This window comes from Schistocerca piceifrons, chromosome 7 (genome assembly GCF_021461385.2).
Source record: "Schistocerca piceifrons isolate TAMUIC-IGC-003096 chromosome 7, iqSchPice1.1, whole genome shotgun sequence".
Taxonomy (NCBI): Eukaryota; Metazoa; Arthropoda; class Insecta; order Orthoptera; family Acrididae; genus Schistocerca; species Schistocerca piceifrons.
Window position 1 is genome coordinate 130,116,116 of NC_060144.1, and position 8,836 is coordinate 130,124,951.

At 44.9% G+C, this 8,836-nt stretch overlaps 1 pseudogene; it reads right to left on the reverse strand.

Annotated features, from left to right (window-relative positions):
* Positions 1-245: 245 nt before the first annotated feature.
* Positions 246-363, reverse strand: LOC124709237 (annotated as a pseudogene).
* Positions 364-8,836: the final 8,473 nt, after the last annotated feature.

Here is an 8,836-nt window from a genome sequence, read left to right on the forward strand (position 1 = left end):
GGCAAAATCATTCACAAATGTCAGTCCCTCCACACTATAAACTAAACTCCGTCTGAGCAGGCCTTGGAAGGCCCAACGGTACCGACCGGCCGGCGTGTCATCAGGCGTCACTGGATGCGGATATGGAGGGGCATGTGGTCAGCACACCGCTCTCCCGGCCATATGTTAGTTTCCGAGACCGGAGCCGCTACTTCTCAATCAAATAGCTCCTCAGTTTGCGTCACAAGGGCTGAGTGCACCCCGCTTGCCAACAGCGCTCGGCAGACCAGATGGTCACCCATCCAAGTGCTAGCCCAGCCCGACAGCGCTTAACTTCGGTGATCTTACGGGAACCGGTGTTACGACTGCGGCAAAGCCATTGGCTCCTCCACACTGCACCAGCGATAATTTTAAAAGAGTCTCACATTCAGTGTAGTTCAGTGATAGTTGCACTGCTTTCATGCACATTAGCCTGGAAGAGAGTTTTTAACATTCATTGCAGGGAACGCATGGCATACTTCGCCTTGAAAAAATACAGCAAATAATTCGTAGCTACACACCACTGTGACACAATGTTAAAAATGGAGAATCTGAAGAATACTCTAGTCATTGCACTGTGGTAACCTAAGTGAATAAAACACAACCTAATAAGCCGGCCAGTGTGACCGATCGGTTCTAGGCGCTTCAGTCTGGAACCGCGCGACAGCTGCGGTCGCAGATTCGAATCCTGCCTCGGGCATGGATGTGTGTGATGTCCTTAAGTTAGTTAGGTTTAAGTGGTTCTAAGTTCTATGGGACTGATGACCTCAGATGTTGAGTCCCATAGTGCTCAGAGCCATTTGAACCACAACCTAGTACAGACTCTGCAGGTACACAGACACCAGATAAGACAATCAAACAATCAACTGAATCGATGCAACGAACGTACTATTGGCAGACACGAAAACTAGAGTAGTTACATTTTCCAATAATTACTGAGTCTTCATGTGTGAAGCTTCCGTCAGCTGTAAGAAATTAACAAATTAAGTAAAGTGTAAAATAGCTGACTGCGTGTCAGAACGTGTCTAGTGTGTCTCCGGGAGGTGATTGTTTACTGAAACGAATTTCTCTCTCCTACAGATACATGCATATATTAAATACTAAAGGAATATTTTTATTAAATAATATCTGCTCGTGCATTCGCACATCCGAGACTTTACTTGTTGCTTTACCTGTTACTAAAATTCCTCCAATTTCATCTTGTTGGATCGCAACTGTTGTTGGTTTTGTTGCTGACATTCCCTGTTGTCCTCCCAATTGTTTCTTTACTGCGGAAGTTCTCCAGTACCCCTCTGAAACTAGTTTGAATTTTGTTGTTCTCTCCAGCTTCCGTTTTGCCGTTCGTTGTAATTACAGTAATTGCCTCGTCTACTTCTCTTCTCCCACGGTGGCTGGTTGCTTCCTCTATAGTTCGAACTGTTGTTTTCCTGTGATTGATCATTTCCCCCACTTTGTCTCTTATCGTTCCTTTCCGACGAGCCTTGACAACTGCGGTCATTGTTTCTAATCCTGTCTCTTAAGTCTTGTATTTCATTAACATAGTGTAATTCACGTAGCGCTCTTGGATGATTCGATGGAATCGTTGCACCTTCCGATGAGGAATTGTTGGTAGTGCAGAGGTCATGTGACGTAACAGTGACTCATTATTTCCTTGGGACTGCACGGCTTGTCCAAAAACCTATTATTCTTAATTAACGACTCAAAGAACTTCACTGGACTACGAAATTCAGACGCATATAGATCTTCGCCCAGCAGCTTGATGCTTTCTCGCGAGTCTTGCGACCAATATGTGTTAAGAAACGCGTCCCTGAACTTATATGAGCGACAGCTCTCAGAAACTATGCGCATATGTTCCGCAATTGATCCCTCTAAAAATCCGCAGATAAATTCCAGCTTGCGTTTCAGTGGCCACGATTCCGGTAGCACTTTGGGGTACTGAGCTATCCATCTTTTTGGATGTGATATATTGTTGTTCTCTTTGACACTTGGAAATTTTGAATTGATAAGGAATGTTTGTGGTTCGACATTTCCTGTGAAAGAACTGTCTCTCGTTTCTGAAGCACGCGTCTCCATAAATGGAGACGCGTGCCTCCCCTTGTGCCTCCTCTTGTGTCGTCAGATTCACTGAATAATGTTTCATTTTGCCGAAGACGTACATAATTGTGTTATGGTTCGGTTTCTGCCACTCTTTGCTTTATCGTGCACCTTATGACGGCTGGTGTGTTCTCCTGCGACATTCGCCTCTGTGCTGGTGATGGACCCTATATTTCGCATTGAAATGCCTGAATACATGCCCTTCTGTCCTTCCCTGATCATGCGGGAGCGAACCAGACCGTGATTCGCATTCGGGAGGACGACAGTTCAAACCCGCGTCCGGGCACCCTGATTTGGATTTTCCGTGATTTCAGTAAACCGCTTCAGGCAAATGCCGGGATGGTTCCCTTGAAAGGGCACGGCTGACTTCCTTCCCCAGTCTTCCCTAACCCGATGGGACCGATGACCTCGCTGTTTGGTCGCCTCCCCATATCAACCAACCAACCACATCGCGATTCTGATTCTAATTGCGCAACCCGCTGACGTGCTTGCTGGACGTCCTTTGGTAGCTCGTTTTGCTGTGAGGTAATCAGAGTGGGTTCTTTAGCCTCTGGTAATTCTCTCTGTGTGTTCTCTATCTGTTTGATGTGCGCCGGCCGGTGTGGCCGAGCGGTTCTAGGCGCTTCATTCTGGAACCGCGCGACTGCTACGGTCGCAGGTTCGAATCTTGCCTCGGGCATGGATGTGTGCGATGTCCTTAGGTTAGTTAGGTTTAAGTAGTTCTACGTTCTAGGGGACTGATGACCTCAGAAGTTAAGTCCCATAGTGCTCAGAGCCATTTGAACCATTTTTTGATCGATGTGCTTCACGTTCTTGCTAACTTTTTCTTGCGTTTTCTGGACGATTCTTATTCCCCTTTTTGGAGCATGACAACAACCTTTTTGGTTTTGCGCATTTCGGTCTTGGCGTGTTTTACACGTTCTTTAGCCAACAAAGCGTCCTTGCGTGCACCATGGGTTACTAAATTTGACGCGCTGGCATAGCGTTTTCCCTCGTTCTTGACTTCTCGAGACTCTGTCGATGTTTCTTGACGATTTCTACCTCTTCCTTAACCTGCTCTATTCTTTCAACAAGCTGTTCAGCTACGATCCATATCTCCTTCGTCTCCTTAGTGACTAATTCCTTCGTCTCCTTTGAGGTTATCTTCTCTCGATCCTGCCTCCTCTTCTTCATGTCCCTTTTTCTTCGCTTCCTGCATAAATCTTATGAGGGCCTCAAACTGGGATCCTTCACTAACACGCCCAGGACTAGACTCAAGCGATTCTATCGCGCTGCGACGTTTTGTCTGTGAGTCTGATCTGCCACTCTGACAAAGGGTACGTCTTGCCTGGTTGGTTGGTTGATTTGGGGGAGGGGACCAAACAGCGAGATCATCGGTCCCGCCGGATTAGGGAAGGTCTCAAAGAAACCATCCCGGCATTTGCCTCAAGAGATTTAGGGAAATCAAGGAAAAGATAAATCAGGATGGCCAGAAGCGGGTTTGAGCCGTCGTCCTCCCGAATGCGAGTCCAGTGTGCTAACCATTGCGCCACTTCGCTCAGTTGCCATGCCAGGAGATTCTGTATGACGCTCCGCTGCGATCTGATCTTCGCGCTCGTTGTCCGACTGAATTTCCTTGTGGTAATCAGATAATTCTGCGTTCGACTTGTAAGCAAGGTCTGCTACTACATTCGACTGAGAGTTCTCCGTAGCTTCCTCTTGATATTTGCTACCATTCTGACCTTGATTCATTTGTGACGAGATTAGAATATTCTCACTACTTTGGAGCAAACGTTCCTTCTTAAAGTGAGGATGCATTCAGATTTCTACTTCCGAGAGATTTCTATTGTTCCTCGTTTCAGTGCCACAGAATTCCACTCTGAAATTTTCTCTGGCGAGACACTAATCCTAAATCCCTGACAAAGCATATCAAATAAAAACAACCCTAATCTACGATAAAATGCAAGAGCCACAGACACTCTACCATCCGACACGTTAGCACAACTCCGTTCTCCGTCAGACACAATCAACAAGTGACACAGAAATCAAAACAACAAATGACTGACAATACAAACAAACAACGCAAACAAATTTACAAATCATCAGTACATTTAGCCCCGGCAGCTCATATGGTTACGCAAAAGTAAACTACCCCAACGCACCAACTGAATTTCAACATGGGAGACCAGAAACCTTGTAACGGAAATCTTATCTGATTGTCACAGAAGGGCCGGCCGGCGTAGCCGAGCGGTTCTAGGCGCTTCAGTCTGGACCCGCACGACCGCTCCGGTCGCAGGTTCGAATCCTGCCTCGGGCATGGATGTGTGTGATGTCTTTAGGTTAGTTAGGTTTCAGTAGTTCTAAGTTATAGGGGACTGATGACCTCAGATGTTAAGTCCCATGGTGCTCAGAGCCATTTGAACAATTTGTCACAGAAGGTGTGATCAATTCGGGATCCAGTCAGTGGTCGCCAAATTGTACAACTACACTGGACCACTGGACTTGCGGTATGTTTTGAAAGGCTGCTGGCGACTATGAGTTTACGCCCTGACAGCAATCGCTTTAACTGGTAAGCCCTGCACTTGACTATTTGGCCCATGTGTCGGCTAAATTGATATTTCCCTTTGACTTTGTTTGTTTTTGTTATCCTGCATTTGAGGTTATCACATTTATCAGAATCTATATAAGCTAGAGTCCCAAGATAATATTGACGAAAAGGTGGCCCTGTCATTATTTTAGTCAATTTTTGATGTGTAGTTAATGTATTAACGTAGGAGTGATCTTTTATAAAAATTGTGGCACAAGTTTATTGATTGAAATAATAGGACAAACAACACATGTTAGCGTGATGGTTCAAATGTCTCTGAGCACTATGGGACTTAACAGCTGAGGTCATCAGTCCCCTAGACTTAGAACTACTTAAACCTAACTAACCTAAGGACATCACACACATCCATGCCCGAGACAGGATACGAACCTGTGACCGTAGCAGCAGCGTGGTTCCGGACTTAAGCGTCTAGAACCGCTCGGCCACAACGGCCGGCTGTTAGCGTGATAACTAATAAAACATGAACTGTTGGTAACACAAATAGACGCAACAAACAGTTAACAGTCCATTGGGTGGCGACTGGTAGACAAACGCTAAGGTTTGTCAGACTGAACTGTTTACTCTGGCTCAACACATGGATAACGCAATCTGAAATTATCTAACACTGAATAGACTTTGATGGATTTATTCTCCGTACAAGTTGGTGCAGCTGAGAGCAAGGGCGAGACGGTGGCTCCGTTTGCCGTAACAAGCCACAGCAGTAATACTGTACCTCTTTCTCTATGTGCAGTGCTGTCTCACGTGACGCTCTTGGTTCAAGCGTCTGAAGAGCAGTGATGTGTTATGCCTGTAATTCGATACTGTGGGCACGAAATATGCAAAGTCGCAGCTGAAAATCTGTTAGACCGATCGCATTCTTCTCTACTGGGCCCTGAAATCTTCGCGTGTGACACTCTCGTTGGCCGGTAATAACATGGAAGAAATTGACTCATTTACATTCCAGAGTGCACAGGGAGATCAAACGCCAAGGTATCAGACCTGTCACGAATAAGATTGTCCTTGGCATAGCGAGTCGTTCAAGAAGACTGAGGCCTAAACTGTCGTTACAGGTGAGTCCTCACCAAAGGCTCCTCAGTCAATATCAATGTTAGTGCGAAGTCACGATCAGGACAAGTGTCCCAAATGCAACTAACTATGACAAAAGTAAAGACCAGAATCCTCTCCAGACCAGAGTCTAAATTAGAAGACCCTCTCCAGACTGAAGTGGAGGGACGTGTGCGGGTATGGAGAAACCTCATGAATCCATGGACCCTGCATGTCAATAGGGGACTGTTAAAACTGGTGGAGGCTCTGTAATGTTTTGGGGCGTGTGCAGTTGGAGTGATATGGGACTACTTATAAGTCTAGCTACAACTGTGACAGGTGACATGTACTTAAGCATTCTGTCTGATCACCTGCATCCATTCATGCCCATTGTGCATTCCGACTGACTTGGGCAATTCCAGCGGGACAATGCGACACCCCACACGTCCAGAATTGCTACAGAGTGATTGCAGAAACACTCTTCTGAATTTAAACACTTCCGCTGGCCAGCATATCTGGCATGCCTTGCAACGTGCCCTTCAGAAGAGATCTCCACCTCCTAGTACTCTTATGGATTTATGGACAGACCTGCAGGGTTCTAGGTGTCAGTTCCCTCCAGCATTACTTCAGACAATAGTCGATCCATGCTACATCGTGTTGCAGCACTTATGCGTGCCCACGGGGGCTCTACACGATATTAGGCATACAAGTATGTAGCTCTTTTTGGCTCTTCAGTATATATACAGGGTGTTTCAAAAATGACCGGTATATTTGAAACGGCAATAAAAACTAAACGAGCAGCGATAGAAATACACCGTTTGTTGCAATATGCTTGGGACAACAGTACATTTTCAGGCGGACAAACTTTCGAAATTACAGTAGTTACAATTTTCAACAACAGATGGCGCTGCAAGTGATGTGAAAGATATAGAAGACAACGCAGTCTGTGGGTGCGCCATTCTGTCTTTCTGCTGTAAGCGTGTGCTGTTCACAACATGCAAGTGTGCTGTAGACAACATGGTTTATTCCTTAGAACAGAGGATTTTTCTGGTGTTGGAATTCCACCGCCTAGAACACAGTGTTGTTGCAACAAGACGAAGTTTTCAACGGAGGTTTAATGTAACCAAAGGACCGAAAAGCGATACAATAAAGGATCTGTTTGAAAAATTTCAACGGACTGGGAACGTGACAGATGAACGTGCTGGAAAGGTAGGGCGACCGCGTACGGCAACCACAGAGGGCAACGCGCAGTTAGTGCAGCAGGTGATCCAACAGCGGCCTCGGGTTTCCGTTCGCCGTGTTGCAGCTGCGGTCTAAATGACTCCAACGTCCACGTATCGTCTCATGCGCCAGAGTTTACACCTCTATCCACACAAAATTCAAACGCGGCAAACCCTCAGCGCCGCTACCATTGCTGCACGAGAGACATTCGCTAACAATATAGTGCACAGGATTGATGACGGCGATATGCATGTGGGCAGCATTTGGTTTACTGACGAAGCTTATTTTTACCTGGACAGCTTCGTCAATAAACAGAACTGGCGCATGTGGGGAACCGAAAAGCCCCATGTTGCAGTCCCATCGTCCCTGCATCCTCAAAAAGTACTGGTCTGGGCCGCCATTTCTTCCAAAGGAATCATTGGCCCATTTTTCAGATCCGAAACGATTACTGCATCACGCTATCTGGACATTCTTCGTGAATTTGTGGCGGTACAAACTGCCTTAGACGACACTGCGAACACCTCGTGGTTTACGCTAGATGGTGCCCGGTCACATCGCACGGCCGACGTCTTTAATTTCCTGAATGAATATTTCGATGATCGTGTGATTGCTTTGGGCTATCCGAAACATACAGGAGGCGGCGTGGATTGGCCTCCCTATTCGCCAGACATGAACCCCTGTGACTTCTTTCTGTGGGGACACTTGAAAGACCAGGTGTACCGCCAGAATCCAGAAACAATTGAACAGCTGAAGCAGTACATCTCATCTGCATGTGAAGCTATTCCGCCAGACACGTTGTCAAAGGTTTCGGGTAATTTCATTCAGAGACTACGCCATATTATTGCTACGCATGGTGGATATGTGGAAAATATCGTACTATAGAATTTCCCAAACCGCAGCGCCATCTGTTGTTGCAAATTGTAACTACTGTAATTTCGAAAGTTTGTCTGCCTGAAAATGTACTGTTGTCCCAAGCATATTGCAACAAACGGTGTATTTCTACCGCTGCTCGTTTAGTTTTTATTGCCGTTCCAAATATACCGGTCATTTTTGAAACACCCTGTATATATATATATATATATATATATATATATATATATATATATATATATATTATTATTATTAGTCGTAAAGCTCCCAACATGGAAGACGCTAAGTAAAGATGGTTCACTTCTGGGGCTTCTTATTCTTCTTGTTTGCCCACCAGGTCTTCATTCTTTGCGAGAATTCAGCTTTTCTTTCTTCGCTCCATTTTGTTCCAGTTCTCGGCGCTTTTGTCTCTGGTTTGACCTCCCATTTGTCAACTTTAAGTTTGAAATTGTTTCTTTTGTTCATGTCTTCAGTAGTAATGTTGGCTAATTCCAGATCTTTCTTTACATTTTTGATCCATTCTCCTCCATTAACAAGGGATGCTACGTATCTTTATTTTTTTTGTAAGTCTGTGATCGGGAAGTCTCATTATGTGGCCATAGAATTTTAGACGCCTCTTCCTCATGTCTATCTCTATGTTAGAATATTCTTCAATTTTAGAATTTTTCTGTGTGTCAACAGAAGTTGTTAAACAAAGAACATCTAAGTGTTGGTGTATAATGGATCGGTTTATAATGTGATTCATTGCTAATATTGAATATGACATTCACAGAAGACAGAATATGGCGTTTAAACTTACGGAGTATATGAATAAAATGGATAAAGGTACTGGAAGCTATAATATATAGTAACAAAAAATAAATGGATGCACCACTACAGAAATTTATGGTATGATGAAGACAGTGAAGAAAGTTGTTAAACTCTGTAGATCAAACAAACAGAAAGGAAGTCTTCATTGAAACAAAATTGGAAAGGTACTGCCCTAGAGGGCAGTAATGCTGAGTTAATCAAATATGGAGAAAC